Source organism: Eleutherodactylus coqui, chromosome 4 (assembly GCF_035609145.1).
Source record: "Eleutherodactylus coqui strain aEleCoq1 chromosome 4, aEleCoq1.hap1, whole genome shotgun sequence".
Taxonomy (NCBI): Eukaryota; Metazoa; Chordata; class Amphibia; order Anura; family Eleutherodactylidae; genus Eleutherodactylus; species Eleutherodactylus coqui.
In genome coordinates this window covers 284750004-284767273 of record NC_089840.1, presented here as the reverse complement: position 1 = coordinate 284767273, position 17270 = coordinate 284750004, and the positions used below count along the sequence as shown (strand labels likewise).

General features: G+C 44.4%; 1 pseudogene; it reads right to left on the bottom strand.

Annotated features, from left to right (window-relative positions):
- Positions 1-12632: 12632 nt before the first annotated feature.
- Positions 12633-17270, bottom strand: part of LOC136626738 (zinc finger protein 850-like) — a 105479-nt pseudogene continuing 100841 nt past the window's right edge.

Below are 17270 nucleotides of genomic sequence, written 5' to 3'. Positions count from 1 at the left end.
ACAGACAGATGGAGTGAGCCCTTATAATAAAACCGGGAGTACTACAAATAAGACCTGTGTCATCACCTGTCTTGAGTTCTTTGGGGTGGTATCAGCCCCAAAAGAGTGTAAGACAGATGAAGGTAGACTTTGAACTTCGCTTAGTGACCCATCGTGATGGTCTTGGGGTGGTATCAGCCACGAAGGCTGGAGACAAAGGCGGGGAGGTTCTGTCTATGTGATGACATTTGTAGGAGACACCTGACAATTAGTAATAACCAGGTGGATCATGGGAGGCTCACTGAGAAATGAGGGGGGAGGGTAAGGATGTGTTCAAATGCCTACTAGGCAGATAGTCCAAGAAATAGAAAGCTCTCCTGTAAGATGCACTGACTACAATAGACTGACTTATAAATGTCTTGATAGCTTAGACATGAAAGACACAGAAGGAACAGATGACAAAACATTGCATATACAAAGAATTGCTGGACTGGGGAAGTGTAGAGAGATGCTTTCTTGGAAAGAGATTGTGGTGAAGTGCATTCAGGAATTGAATGGAGAACCTAAGGCTGAAACTGTAGGAGCAGCCATGGATGGGTGCCAGAGTCAGTGACAGAGGAGAAAAAGAGATAAAAACAGTTAAAATTGAAAATCTTCAGAAGCAACTTCACGCTAAAACAATAGATGTCCAGGAAAAGAGAAGGATTATAACACACCTGAAAAGGATTGGGCGAAGATATAGGACGCCGTATGAACAGCTTAAGGTCCAGCATAATAAGTTAATATCTGAACCTTTAGTGGCCTAAGGGGGAATGAGCTCTCCTTCTTGTTATTATTATACCCCGACACAATTAATGGGTAGACATTGCAAAATGAGTAGATGCTGTAATGGTATGACTATGACGGACCTGACAGAGCAAAAATGTAAGACTATACAGAAGTTTTATGCCAAAGTGCAAGTACACTGCTCTGAGATAGTGAAACGTAACCATCAAGAGATGGCAAGAGCGGTGGAAAATATTTCAGAAGTAACATTTAAAGAATAATAGGAAGCATGGTAGAGGACGTGATGAAAAGAAAGGGGGCATTCACTCATTAAGTTGTTACAATAGTGTAAGGGTGGGACATCTAAAGAAAAAGTGTAGAAGCCCTCCCCCTTCAAAACGAGTTCTAATTCAGAATACAGTGTTATACCTGATCAACTATCTGAGCTGGTGACAGAATTTCCCTTCGGATTTATTAACTGCATATCAAACAATAAACTTGAAAGTCATGCGGCATCATCCTCAGAGCAGTCTGAGAATGCTGAGGTTATTGCCCAGCAGCCTATAGGCAATGAAGTACCTATGTCCCAGCTGCATGATATGACTCCTGTACAAGATTGGGATGATGATGGGTTTCAGGTAGATACTAGTATACATATTACATTACTGGTCCCAGAGGAGATCCCCAAGTATTTCCCAGAGTATTCTGTTAGACCCATAGTAGAAAGATATGGATGGTTAATAAATAAAGGTTCCTAATTAGAGATGAGCGAACGTACTCGGTAAGGCCGATTTCGCAATCGAGCACCGCGATTTTCGAGTACTTCACTACTTGGGTGAAAAGTACTCGGGGTCACCGGGGGGCGGGGCGTGGTGTGGTGGAGTGGGGGGTAGCAGCGCGGAACAGGTGGGAGCTCTCTCTCTCTCCCTCCCTCTCCCCCCCACTCCCCTCTGCAACCCCCCGCTCACCCACAGCGCCCCCGAGTACTTTTCACCCAAGTACGTTCGCTCATCTCTATTCCTAATGTTTGTGTAGGATAAATTTGCAGTTAATAAGGGAGGGGCTGTCAGCTTTAGAGGATTATATTAGAATTTATATTACTGCTGCGTCCCGTGTTAAATCATATGGAATTGTTGTATAGCATATAAAATATACAAATGTACTCCAGAAAGTGATACCTTTAAGCTACAGCATGTATGAGCCCAAGTAGCCAAGGATAAATTGAGATAATAGTGGTGGAGGTGGCTATTTGCAGCCTCTCTAAGCTATGCTTTTTAGGTAGGTTGTAGATTCCCTAGGATCTTGAAGCATCTGGGCATAGCGCCATTCTTGTCTGAGGCTTACATTTTATGATTCTGACTCTCACAACCAGTAAGTGGCCACATGAAATACGAGCACTTGGTTTGAGTGTAAAGTAAGCTGGGGAGCCCCAATTGTGTTGGAAGCTCTGTATGACCAGACAGAATGATGCTTGTAATGGCCCTTGGTAAATAAGTACTTCACCTGTGCTAGAAATTATTGTAAAAGTGTGTGCAAAGATAATTGCAATATACAAAAAAAATGGTCTGTGCACGCCGCAGGGGGGAGGGCGGCTTTATGATTCCCTGTGGTCGTGATGCAACTTCGCCCCGCCCCGCGGGGAGTTCTGCATATATACCTTGCTGGCCCAGACTCTGGTTACCAGTGTTTGGTTTTGACTTGTCTGCCTACACCTGCATTTATTGACCTGACTTCAGTGTGTTTGACTTCGGCTTTTCATTTGACTCTGCTTCTGTTTTGTCCTTCTGTACTCTGCATGTGTCTTCTGGTTTTGACCCTGCTTGTTTCTCGACTATTCTCTGTCTGCTTAGTTGTTGCTTCCAGTCAGCTACTCGGTGCTCACCTGCCGGTCTCCCTGTCCCATCTTCTTGGGGTTCCCTGTCACTAGTGCAGCACAGGGACCGTTGACCAGTTGTCGCCCTGGGGCCTAGCCCAGGGGGGCAAGTAGGTGTGGACACGGGAGAGGGCTGGCGTAGAGATCCCCTGTCAATCTGCCCCTGCCAGTCCTAACAGAAACACTAGCCCATATTGGGTATCCGGTTTGACCTTCCCGTTTGACCCCTGATATGGAGGCTATTGCTGCTCTTGTCAATCAAGTGCAAGTCTTGACAGGTATGGTGCAAGACCTGTCCACTCAGCTCCAGCAACAGGAGCAGACTGCTACCAGTACGTTGGTCACAACTCCTGCAGGTCGGGAGTCGAATCTAAGATCTCTCTACCTGATGTTTTCGATGGTGACCGTAGGACATTTTTCTCTTTCCGGGAAGCGTGCAGGTTGTATTTCGAATTACGTCCCTACTCGTCGGGTTCTGAATACCAGAGGGTGGGCATTGTTATTTCATGGTTGAGGGGTGACCCCCCAAAACTGGGAATTCTAGCTACCTCCCAACTCACTGTCCCACCAATCGGTAGATGCCTTTTTTACGGCCCTTGGGCAGATTTATGGTGAGCCAGATAGGGCAGGTTATGCCATGAGTAAGTTATTGAGTCTTCAGCAGGGAAGATATCCAGCGGAAGAATTCACTTCCCAGTTTCGTCAGTTTTTTCACCGAAGTAACAAAAGGTTTCAATAATGACTTGTGAAAGACCCTATGAACCCTCCATGTAGCTGGCAAATCAAGTTCATAAGCGAGCGGATTTACTACCCGTGTGATGATAAAGGGACCCACGTAACGTGGTGCCAGTTTCAACGACGGAACCTTTAATTTGAGATTTCTAAAAGACAAATATACCTTCTGTCCCACCCTGTATGGTTCAGATACTGATAGACTCCTCCCACTACGCAACTGCATACGAGCCCCCATTGTTTCCAGATTCTTCTGTACTTCTTTCCATACTCCAGACGGAGTAGAAATAGCTATAAGGAAGCAAGGATGCTGACCATATACGCAACGGAATGGAGACACCCCAGTGGAGGAACAAGTACGGTTGTTTAGCGCAAACTCTGCCAGGGGCAGGAATTCTGCCCATTCATGAGCCTTTTCGCTAGCAAACAACCGTAAATATTGCACTAAATCCTGCTTCTGCCGCTCAGTCTGACCATTAGTTTGCGGGTGGAATGCTGACGAGAAGGAAAGCGACGTTCCCAGGTTCCTACAGAAGGCTTGCCAGAATTACGCAACAAACTTAACCCCGCGATCAGATACAATGTTCTCGGGCACCCCATGTAGACGAATGATTTCTTTTACAAAAATCTTGGCAAACTCTATAGCAGAAGGTAGCTTCTTTAGTGCCATGAAGTGTGCCATTTTTGAGAAGCGGTCCACAACAACCAGTATCATGGTGAATTTCTGAGACTCTGGCAGATCTGTGATAAAATCTACTGATAAATGCGACCACGGACGAGACAGCACCGGTAACGGTCTCAGGGGCCCCTCCGGACGCCACTGCCGACTTGTACTATGTGCACAGACAGAGCATCCCTTAAAGTCGCAGAGCTCCCGCAACTTGCCTGGCCACCAGTAGTGTCTAGAACAAAGATCCAGAGTCCCCTGAACCCCCGGATGACCTGCGAGAACATATGAGTGAGACTCTTCAATGACCCTGAGACGTAAGGTCTCTGGCATAAACCATCTGCCCTCCAGCACCCCGAGGGAGCGTCCTGCTGACAACTCCGTAGACGAGGAATGAGATCAAATTCTACAGCTGCCACCACCACCCCAGGTGCCAAGATATTCTCTGGAGCCACTGTCTCACTTTCTGGCGAACCAAAACTCCGTGAGAGGGCGTCTGCCTTCACGTTCTTCTCCCCTGGAATATATGTAACGACGAAGTTAAACGCCCACCTGGCTTGAGGAGCTGTGAGTCTCTTGGCATTGGTGAGATATACCAAGTTTTTATCATCAGTCTATACAGTAATGGGATGCCTTGCCCCCTCAAAATGGTGACGCCACTCTTCTAGAGCCCACCTAATCGCCAACAACTCACGATTACCCATGTTGTAGTTACGTTCTGCCAAACTGAACTTCCGCGAGAAGAAAGCACATGGGCTATACCCAGATCTCCTGCTAATCTCCTGAGACAGTACAGCCCCTGCTCCTATCTCAGACGCATTGACCTCAATGAAGAACGGTCGCCACGCGTCAGGCTGTACTAGTACCGGGGCAGCAGCAAACGCCCTCTTGAGACAACTAAAAGCCTCTAGGGCCTCTGGTGACCATCTCACCAAGTCGGCCCCCTTCTTTGTAAGATCGGTCAGGGGCTGCACAATAACAGAATAATTCTTAATGAATTTACGGTAAAAATTTGCGAAACCTAAAAACTGCTGGAGAGCTTTCAGGTTATCTGAATCTCCGAGGGTGAAGTCACATAACCCAGGAAAGACACTTGTTTAGTGCCAAAATTGCATTTCTCCAACTTGACAAAAAGTTGGTACTCACGCAAACGGGTCAGAACCAGCCTCAGATGCCGCACATGAGAATCCCAGTTTGGGGAGTACACCAGAATATTATCGAGATATATGACCAAAAATACCCCCAGGAAGTCATAGAAGACCGCATTCATAAATCCCTGAAACACAGTGAGGGCATTACAAAGTCCGAAGGGCATGACCAGACATTCAAAATGTCTGAACGAGGTATTGAATGTGGTCTTCCCCTCATCTCCCTCTCGGATGCAAATTAAATTGTAAGCCCCTCTTAAGTCTAATTTGGAAAACCAGTGGGCCCCTACCACCTGATTCAATAAGTCAGGAATCAGGGGCAAGGAGCACTGGTTCTTCACGGTAATTTTATTCAAAGCCCGATAATCCACACAAGGCCTCAATGTCCCGTCCCTCTTCCCTCCTCTCTGTTTGGCCAGGGACTCTGAGATATAGGACTTAAGGGCTTCGTGCTCATGCCCCGACAAATTGGAAATGGCTCCCTTAGGGATGGGATCAAATCAATGCCACCGTCCCACTCCCTATGGGGGGACAAAGTCTCAGACAGGTTCTTGGAAAATACGTCATAAAATCAGACAAATACTCCGTAATAAGTATAGCATCTGCTGAACACATGGATATAGTAGCTAAGTGACTATGACAGAACAACTCCCAATGTGTCAATTCCAGAGTGGACCAATCAAATCGGGGATTGTGCAGTGCCAACCAGGGCATACCAGCACTACATCAATAAACATCCTTTCCATTACTAGGAATGACAGATTCTCTGAATGGAGACTCTTGCTGACAAGCGCACACACAGAGACACTTTACTGACGAACATGCACACAGACACTTACTGACGGGCACGCACAGAATATACTTATCAGCCCGCAACAGCAGCAGACTTCTCTTCAGCAGCAGCTGAATGCTATCACCCCTCAGTGTTGGGACCTCTCTCCTTGCGGCAGCACTCTTTGGTCTGGTGCCGCTCCGCTACCTCTGCCTGTTGGATGGATCCTTCAGCGGGCAATCTCCCTCGGTCTCCTGGCAACGGTTCCTGTGCCGCTCCGATGTCTCCCTTCTGCCCTGCTTGCTTCTGGTGTCTGACGTCACTTCTGGTCAAATGCTTCCTGTCATGGGCACTTCAATATGATACTTGCATTGACTACTAATGTACCTGATGCCAGTAAGGCTTGTGTAGTCTTTGATGCCAGGGACACCTTCACTGGCACAGATGCTAATAGCAGCCACAGAGTTTTGTAGTAACTACAGACACGCCCTCTGGCACTGATGCTTGCCGCGACTATATACATCTCCACTTCCACTGATTCTTCCAGTGACTAGAGACGCCTACGCTGGCACTGATGCTTCCAGCGACTACAGAGATCCTGGCTGGCACTGATACTTCCAGCGAATACAGACATCCCGTCTGGCACAGATGCTAATAGCAGCCACAGACACCCCCGCTGGCACTGAGTTTTGTAGCGACTACAGACATGCCGCTTCCACTGATTCTTCCAGCGACTAGAGACGCCCACGCTGGCACTGATGCTACAGACATCCCGTCTGGCACTGATGCTTGCAGTGACTACAGACATCCCCGCTGGCACTGAGGCTTCCAGCGACTACAGACATCCCGGCTGGCACTGATGCTTCCAGCGACTACAGACATCCCGGCTGGCACTGATGCTTCCAGCGACTACAGACATCCCGGCTGGCACTGATGCTTCCAGCGACTACAGACATCCCGGCTGGCACTGATGCTTCCAGCGACTACAGACATCCCGGCTGGCACTGATGTTTCCAGCGACTACAGACATCCCGGCTGGCACTGATGCTTCCAGCGACTACAGACATTCCGGCTGGCACTGATGCTTCCAGCGACTACAGACATTCCGGCTGGCACTGATGCTTCCAGCGACTACAGACATCCCGGCTGGCACTGATGCTTCCAGCGACTACAGACATCCCGGCTGGCACTGATGCTTCCAGCGACTACAGACATCCCGGCTGGCACTGATGCTTCCAGCGACTACAGACATCCCGGCTGGCACTGATGCTTCCAGCGACTACAGACATCCCGGCTGGCACTGATGCTTCCAGCGACTACAGACATCCCGGCTGGCACTGATGCTTCCAGCGACTACAGACATCCCGGCTGGCACTGATGCTTCCAGCGACTACAGACACCCCGGCTGGCACTGATGCTTCCAGCGGCCAACCAGTATGGAAATCCGCTCTGTGCTGAACACACTGGCCCAGAGAACAGCTGATCAGTAGGGGTCCCTAGTGATGGACTCCAACGATCTACTATTCATACCTGGTCTTGAGGATCGGCCATCAATAGTTTACAACTGGACTATCCCTTTAATTCTCAAATCAAACTCAGCTACAAATCTGTAATTCAGGATAAAACAAACTGTAACCAAAATGTTTGGCTGAGTAGGTGAGGAGTAACAGGCACCGGCCAGGATGAGGACAACATAAAACATATGGGAGTGGGTTCTTATAGGCTAGCAATTACTTAATGCTAGTCTCTCAATTCTAGGTGGGCTGGTCTATAGTGGAGTGTAGGGGACAAAACATCCGTTCTGTGCGGCCTGAGGATGAAAGGGAAAGTTCAGACTTATGTTTATTATTTATTGCTTAGACTGTTATGGAAAGAAGCATAAGTAGCAACGTTTCGGCCCCAGGACAGGCCTTTTTCAAGCACGCTTGAAAAGGCCTGTCTCAGGCAAAACGTTGCTAATTATACTTCTTATGGAGATTTATATAAAAAAGGCACGGGTTAGTGCTGAACCAGTTTTAACAAGAATCCCTGTGTGCTGCTACATCTTCAAATTTTTGATTCCTTTTAAAGCAGTTGCTCTGTAATTCCAGACTGTTGTCCCCTCTGAGGTCCTGCAGACTGCCGTCTAAGAGGTGGGGTGCCCCGTGTGTATATTGTGTATGTATGTAAGGGAGTAGGGGTCAAATAAGTTTTCCAGGAAGTAATATTGATCATATATCCTTAGGACAGCAATATCAGACCAGTGGGAGCCCAACTTCCAGGAGCCCAATCATTTTAGTGTCTTTGGCCTGTGAGGTCATGCTCACAGATCACATGGCCCGGGAATCTCTGTCCCATTGAAGTGAATAGGAATGAGATGCAATACAAGCCACAATCACTATGCAATGTATGGCGCTGTGCTTTTAAACAAGATGAAGGTGAAGATAGAAATTGTATTGATCTGGAAGGCATCCAAGTAATCCGGTCTCATACTTTAAGGTTAAAAGTAAAGTTTATTTAGAATACGTTTTACTAGTTAAAGGTAAGTAAATAAGAAATACAAACAAGGAGACCCTCACAAAAAAAAAAAGAGCCAGAATCTAATGAAACACCGTAATTGTTGTGTGTAAGGATGTTTTCTGGTTCTCCGCCATAAAGAGTCTCAATGTTAACATGAGGAATTTTCAAGAAATCTGCAATTCAGCAACAATAAACATACAATAAACTTAAAGAGCTTCTTACATCTATTAGTTAAACATGTCTGCATCCCCCCGCACCTCATCAGAAAACCTTCTGGCCTAGAACATTGCTTTATCTTTACCATTTAGGCCTCATGTCCACGGGCAGATCGGATTCCGCATGCAGATTTCTACAGCGGCAGACCTGCGGAAACCATTTTCAGGAGATCGCGGATGTAATGGTTTTTCCGCACGGATAATCTGTGCAGAAAACAATCTGCCGCCCCCCCCCCCCCCTCCAGCCTTTTCCCTTCTCCCTAATTGATTTTAACTTTCCAATTCACAGTGCCTCCACAATTGTATTTGCGGATACACTGTGGATCATCCGCACCCATTGACTTCTTTTGAGCCCGTCCACACAGAATCTGCACTGAAATAGAGCATGCTGCGATCTGTTTTCCATACCAAGCGGTCCGTACATCAAATCCGCACGCTTAAATTCAGCTGCGGATGCCTATGCTTCCCTAAGGGCAGATCGAATTGCGGATCTTCCACACGGGTCACCCACAAATAATTCCACAAGTCAAATCCGCTCATGGACATTGGGCCTAAAAGGGTTGTCACACTTCTAGCGGTTTTGCTGCAGGAAGCAGACAGCTCTGTTGGGGTGAAAATGTATATAAAAGTGGCTATTTGCAGCCCGCCATCTTGTATTCGAACAGCTATGGATGTTCAATGTATAAATCATAAGGATTGGATAACGGAGTCTTATAGACTTGCTGGAACCATGTTAATATCTGGATATAGTATCTCCATTGTCTTGTGATTCTATTGTCTAATTAATCATGCAAATCTATCATCATTGTCTTCTGACTGAACTGGGCCTTATGTATATTTGGGGGTTAGTGCTGTCAGGGTTTTAAGAATCAGTTTTGTTTCTCTGATCTGCTCCCATTTGAGGAATGGCCACTTACGGCTGTGACCTTGATATTCTCAATACAAATATACAAGCAATAGATGATACTAAGTGTAAAAGACAGGAGAAGGCTCTGGAGAGTTAGTAGCATGATGGACCTGTGATGGGGAATGCCCTCTCACAGTGGGGTTCCCAAGAGGCCCCTTGTTCTCTGATTTCTCACCACTGCTTTTCCAGTTGATGCACAAAAGGCTCTTGGTGATGTGATTATTGATGTAACCATTATTTAATTATTTACAAAACATATATGCAGTATCACCTATTTTAGTCTATTACTTTGTTTTATCTTATCACTAGCTTACCCGTCACGCGTTGCTGCGAAGACAGATAGACATACATACATTTGTTTTTATATATTTAGATAACAACCAATCACAGCGCAGCTTTCATGTTACCTTAGTGGTATAATAAATAACAACTAGAGATGAGCGAACCTACTCGGCCACGCCCCTTTTTCGCCCGAGCACTGCGATTTTCGAGTACTTCCGTACTCGGGCGAAAAGATTCAGGGGGCGCCATGGGCGAGTGGGGATTTGCAGCGGGGAGTGGGGGGGAGAGGGAGAGAGAGAGAGGGCTCCCCCCTGTTCCCCGCTGCTACCCCCCGCTCCGCCACGGCTCCCCCTGCCCCCCGAATCTTTTCACCCGAGTACGGAAGTACTCGAAAATTGCAGTGCTCGATCAAGTAATTACTCGAAACGAGTAGGTTCGCTCATCTCTAATAACAACCAAACGCAGCGAAGCTTACATGTTACCTCTGCTTTATAATATATAAGACCCAATCACAGCGCAGCTTTCATGTTACCTCAGCAGTATAATATATAACAACCTATCACAGCGCAGCTTTCATGCTACCTGAGCAGCAAGAGAAATAACAACCAATCACAGCGCAACCTTTATTCTGCCTCAGCAATATAAAAAATAGCAACCAATCACAGCGCAGCATTCATTTTACCTCAGCGGTATAATATATAGCAACCAATCACAGCACAGCTTTCATGTAGCCTCAGTAGTATAAGAAGTAGCAACCAATCACAGCACAGCTTTCATGTTGCCTCAGCAGTATAAGAAATAGCAACCAATCACAGCACAGCTTTCATGTCACCTCAGTAGTATAAGTAGCAGCAACCAATCACAGCACAGCTTTCATGTTATCTCAGCAGTATAAGAAATAGCAACCAATCACAGCACAGCTTTCATGTCACCTCAGCAGTATAAGAAATAGCAACCAATCATAGTGATGCTTTCATTTTACCTCAGCAGTATAAGAAGTATCAACCAATCACAGCACAGCTTTCATTTTACCTCAGCATTCTTAATATCCAGCAATTGTCTTGCGAAACGTTCGGTGGATGCATCATTTTCTGGTTGAACACTCATCCCGTTGCTCGTAATGCCTTTTGCTTTCGTGCTTGAGATGGAAATCAAACGATCTTTGTCTGGGGAGGCATAACTGTCGACGACGCTCGCACGCACCCCACCTATCGTAGGATAGTTGTACTATGCCAGTAATCTTCCCAGGAGTGTACTCAACAACTTCCCAAAGTTTCATGGTGATCGGATGAATGGTGTAGTATCGTATAAAGAACAGACAGACCTTCATTCAATTTTATTTATATAGATTTGTATTAAAGGGGTTGTCCCGCGCCGAAACGGGTTTTTTTTTTCTTCTTCATAGACCCCCCGTTCAGCACGGGACAAACCCAAGGGACGTGATAAAAAAAAAAATTTTACTTACCCGAATCCCGTCTCTGCAGCTTCTTTCTTCTTTCCTTCACCAAGATGGCCAGCGGGATCTTCACCCACGATGCACCGCGGGTCTTCTCCCATGGTGCACCGTGGGCTCTGTGCGGTCCATTGCCGATTCCAGCCTTCTGATTGGCTGGAATCGGCACACGTGACGGGGCGGAGCTACGCAGTGACGCGTAGAAGGGGGCGGAGCCATAACGCCGCTCGTGCCCAGACCGAAGAGAAGGGAGAAGACCCTTCTGCACAAGCGCGTCTAATCGGGAGATTAGACGCTGAAATTAGACGGCACCATAGCGACGGGGACGCCAGCTGCGGAGTAGGTACCGTATATACAGGCGTATAAGGCGACGGGGCGTATAAGACGACCCCCCAACTTTCACCTTATATGCCGGTAATACAGTGTAGAAAAAAAAAATCATTACTCACCTCCCCCGGCGTTCTGTCGCGCTCCGGCAGGATGTCGCTTGCTCCTCGTCCCCGGCGCAGCATTGCTTTCTGAATGCGGGGCTTGAAATCCCCGCCTCCAGAAAGCTAATACACACGCCGTCAGCCAGTTACAGCCATTCAATGACAGCATTGAATGGCTGTGATTGGCTGAAGGCGCACGTGGCTTCAGCCAATCACACCCATTCAATGATGTCATTGAATAGTGTGATTGGCTGAAGCCACGTGCGCCTTCAGCCAATCACAGCCATTCAATGCTGTCATTGAATGGCTGTAACTGGCTGACGGCGTGTGTATTAGCTTTCTGGAGGCGGGGATTTCAAGCCCCGCAATCAGAAAGCAATGCTGCGCCGGGGACGAGGAGCGAGCGACATCCTGCCGGAGCGCGACAGAACGCCGGGGGAGGTGAGTAATGATTTTTTTTTTTTACACTTTTTTTTTGGTATTACCGGCGTATAAGACGACCCCCGACTTCAGAGCAGATTTTTCGGGGTTCAAAAGTCGTCTTATACGCCGGTATATACGGTAAGTGAATAACTTCTGTATGGCTCATATTTAATGCACAATGTATATTACAAAGTGCATTAATATGGCCATACAGAAGTGTATAACCCCACTTGCTATTGCGGGACAAACCCTTTAATAAATTGTGCTGTATCAGCCCACTTGTCCTTCTTTAAAGCCGTACCCGAACTTGTTGCCTTTCGAATTGACAATACACTCTATACATTGTGCAGTGAGCTAGATTGGTTTTGCAGGCTTAGTACAATTCATTTCAGTAGTACTCAGCCTGCAGTACCAACCCTAACCACTGTGCAAAGTACAGAGCTGTCTGCTTTCTGCAAAAAAAAACAAAAAAAAAAAACAGCTAGAAGTGGGACAATCCCTTTAAAAAATACAAAGAGAGTGCAAAACAGTAACACAATAATATATTCCAGAGGTTGTTACATATAAGCAATCGGTTATTGCAAAGCTATTTTAATTATAAAGGGAGATTTAAAAGTCAGGGCCACCCAGCGTATCTTCTGAACAAAAAGAGATACAAGTAGGTAACTTTGTAAAACAATTAGATAGGTGGGTACAAACTTTTTGCCCTAGTGGTAGTTCCTATTGGCTATCTTGTCGGCAGCCGTCTTAGATTAAGCCTAAAATACTTCCATAGAAAAAGGATCATGGGATGCATGATTTATGAGCAGACTTTCATCAGAAAATGATAGGTGCAGTCATTTTTTTCAATATTTCCAACCATTTTAGAGTTCTACATGATGTGATGTTGAGTATTAATAAAGTTATGTAAAAGTATATAGTGTGGAGGACAATGGCTGGATGTTCTTCAGGACACAAATGTCCTAAAAGTTTGGGAAATATTGTGAAAGCACAATAGTTAACAATCCCTAAAATAAGGAAGAATGGGAAACATTTAAAGAAACCAGGATGGATGAACACAGAACTTGCACACATGTTAAAAATGAAGAAAAATATGTTAATCAAACGGAAAGAGGGCGGAATATCTAAAGAAGAATATAATGTGGCCCACAGAAACTGTAGGGCAAGTGTCAGAAAAGCTAAAACTAATAATGAATTGAGGCTTGCAACAGAGGCCAAAAGCAATAAAAAAGGATTTTGGGGGGTATGTCAAAAGCAAAACAAAAGTCAAAGATGCTATTGGATGATTACAAGATAAAAATGGTGAATTGGTTAAGAATGATGTTGAGAAGGCTGAACTTTTAAATTCCTATTTTGTATCTGTTTTCTTTCAGAAAGTAGATGGAACATCAGTTGAACTTCCCTGTGCTATTGGGGGGATAAAAGAATACAGGCTATGTATAAGCAGAAAGATGGTGAGGGAACACTTAGCTAACTTAAATGAATTCAAGTCTCAAGGTCCAGATGAACTACATCCTAGAATACTAAAGGAAGCAGCGGAGGTAATTGCTGAACTACTCACCAAAATCTGTGAAAATTCCTGGAGAACAGAAAAAGTCCCAGAAGATTTGAAAAGGGCAAATGTCCCTATCTTCAAAAAAGGTGGATCCAGGAAACTATAGGCCTGTGAGCCTGACTTCTATACCGGGAAAGATCTTTGAACAAATTATTAAACAGCACGTATGCAAGAACTTGGATGAGAATGGAGTAATTAACCAGACCCACCATGGGTTTGTAACAAACAAGTCATGCTACATTAATCTAATTTCCTTCTATGACAGTATGTATCACCGACTGGGTTGATCAGGAAAATTTGGTGGATATAGTTTATCTTGACTTTAGTAAAGTATTTGACAAAGTATCTAATACTATACTTATTGAAAAAAATGACCAAATATGGGATTGACAAGGCAACTGTTAGGTGGATTCACAACTGGCTCAGTGAGCAGACTCAAAGAGTGGTCTTAAATGGCTGCACATCTACGTGGAAGAATGTATCAAGTGGAGTACCAAAAGGCTCTATCCTAGGCCCAGTGTTGTTCAAAATTTTCCTAAATGATCTGGAGGAGTGAATTGATGGGAAACTGATCAAATTTATTGACGACACACAGCTAGGAGGGATATCTAAAACTAGGGAAGACAAAGAGAGAGTATTCAAAAAGATCTAGAAAAGCTTGCATAGTGAGCAGCAACAAACAGAATGGTATTTAACAAGGAGAAATGCAAAGTCCTACATCTGGGTAACTCTACCATTTTATAACACCAGAAGATGCTCTTAACAATCCAGGGCATAAATTAGACCATCTTGATGGTCACTAACAGAAGTACACATTAGGTGGCCGATGCTTTCAATCAAGATAACCCAAGAGGACAGCCAGATTCAAAATATTAACATGGTTTATTCCCTGCATAACTTTTCTACGGTTAAAATGTTTTGATTGTCGAGGAAAATATTTTCCACATTCTGGACATGAATACAGGTTTTTCTCTGTGTGACTTCTCTGATGTTAAATTAGAATTTGTTAATCTGTAAAATATTGTTAACAGTCTAAAGAAGAAAATAGCTTCTCCCTTGTGTGAATTCTTTGATGTTTAATTAGATTTGACTTAGAGGTAAAACACTTCCCACATTCTGAACAGGAAAATGGCTTCTTCTCTGTGTGAATTCTCTGATGTTCAACAAGATTTGATTTATATGCAAAACACTTCCCACATTCTGAACAGGAGAATGGCTTTTCCCCTGTGTGAATTCTCTGATGTACAACAAGACTTGATTTATCGGTAAAACACTTCCCACATTCTGAACAGGAAAGTGGCATCCGCCTTTTGTGAATTCTCTGATGATTTACTAGACTTGATTTAGAGTTAAAACACTTTCCACATTCTGAACAGGAAAATGATTACTCTCTTGTGTGAGTTCTCTGATGTCTAACTAGATAGGTTTTCTGAGTAAAACACTTCCCACAATCTGAACAAGAATATTGCTTCTCCCCTATGTGAGTTCTCTGATGTTCAAGAAAATTTGACTTATGGGTAAAACATTTCCCACATTCTAAACAGGAAAATGGTTTCTCCCCTGTGTGAATTCTATGATGTTCAACAAGATTTGATTTATTGATAAAACCCTTCCCACATTCTGAACAGGAAAATGGCTTCTCTCCTGTGTGAATTTTCTGATGTTTAACTAGATAGGTTTTCTGAGTAAAATATTTCCCACATTCTGAACAAGAAAATGGCTTCTCCCCTGTGTGAATTCCCTGATGATCAACAAGCCTTGTTTTCCGACTAAAACACTTGCCACATTCTGAACAGGAAAATGGCTTCACCCCTGTGTGAATTCTCAGATGCTCAACAAGATTTGATTTATAGTTAAAACTTTTCCCACATTCCGAACAGGAAAATTGCTTCTTTTTCGTGTGAATTTTCTGATGTTCAACAAGATTTGATTTAAAGGTAAAAGACTTTCCACATTCTAAACAGGAAAATGGCTTTTCACCTGTGTGAATTTTCTGATGTTTAACAAGATGTGATTTATCTATAAAACTTTTTTCACATTCAGAACAGGAAAATGGTTTTTCCCCTGTGTGAATTATCTGATGTTTAGCAAGATATGATTTATCCGTAAAACATTTTTCACATTCAGGACAAGAAAATGGCCTCTCCCCTGTGTGAAGTTTCTGATGTTGAACAAGATGTGCTTTCCGGCTAAAACACTTCCCACATTCTGAACAAGGAAATGGCCTCTCTCCTGTGTGAGTTCTCTGGTGTTTAACAAGATTTGCTTTACTTATAAAACATTTTTCACATTCTGAACAAGAAAATGGCCTCTCTCCTGTGTGAATTCTCTGATGTTCAACAAGATTTGGTTTATCTATAAAGCATTTTTCACATTCCGAACAAGAAAATGGCCTCTCCCCTGTGTGAATTCTCTGATGTCTAACAAGATATGATTTTTGGGTATAGCATTTGCCACATTCTGAGCATGAATAGGACTTCTTCCCTGTGGCAGCTGTTTCTTCTTCAACATCTCTTCCGTAAATGTTATGTTGCTTACTAGTCTGTGATGAATCAGAAGATGGAACCTGTATAGAAGGATCAGATGGCAGATGTTTGCTGTGAAGGGCTGAGGGTTTATCTGGGATAGTAGTAGGCTCCTCGCCTGTATCTTGTATGTTACCATCATCTTCCACTGTAGAACCTGAAGATATCAGATGTCCCTCGGATCTCCTGGTGTCGTCATCTGCCAAGAATTAAACAGATTTTTATATTTTTGAATATAACAATTATATTAATATTTTATTACATTTCTATATAAACTGTTCATACACATTGTGAACAAGACAGGTTACACAAATCCCGCGCTCCAAAGTCTGTCGGTTGGTAATCGGTAAAGATTATGTATATGGTTTTACTCATATGAACTTCTAGGTACAATTCCGTGCACACTCTGCTCACACGTTATTCACACAGATTTAGTATACTTATTAATAAACCAGCACCACATTCCTGAAAATGATTTTATATGCATTAATACTCCAGAAACCGTATCCTTTTGTTTTTACAGAAAATCTACAAATTCCTTAGGAACCCCCCAGGACGCCCAATCACAGCCAAAATCAGGTCTATTACCAGTAATCTTTCAGAATATGTAGACCGCCATTTACAACGCTTTTTATATACCTTCTGGGGCCAGACGAGTTACTGAATGTACCCGCTTTAAATTTTTGGATTTTACAGCGGTGGTCAGCATCCTGAGGTGAGGCAAACTGGTTAGAGTGTGGTGCAGGAAAAAGCATGTAGGCTTATTTACAGTTTCCTAAGAGCTAATGTGATCTGTGTTCCCTACTAGAGATGAGCGAGCACCAAAATGCTCGGGTGCTCGTTACTCGGGACGAAAATTTCGCGATGCTCGGGGGTTCGTTTCGAATAACGAACCCCATTGAAGTCAATGGGCGACCTGAGCATTTTTGTATATCGCCGATGCTCGCTAAGGTTTTCATGTGTGAAAATCTGGGCAATTCAAGAAAGTGATGGGAACGACACAGCAACGGATAGGGCAGGCGAGGGGCTACATGTTGGGCTGCA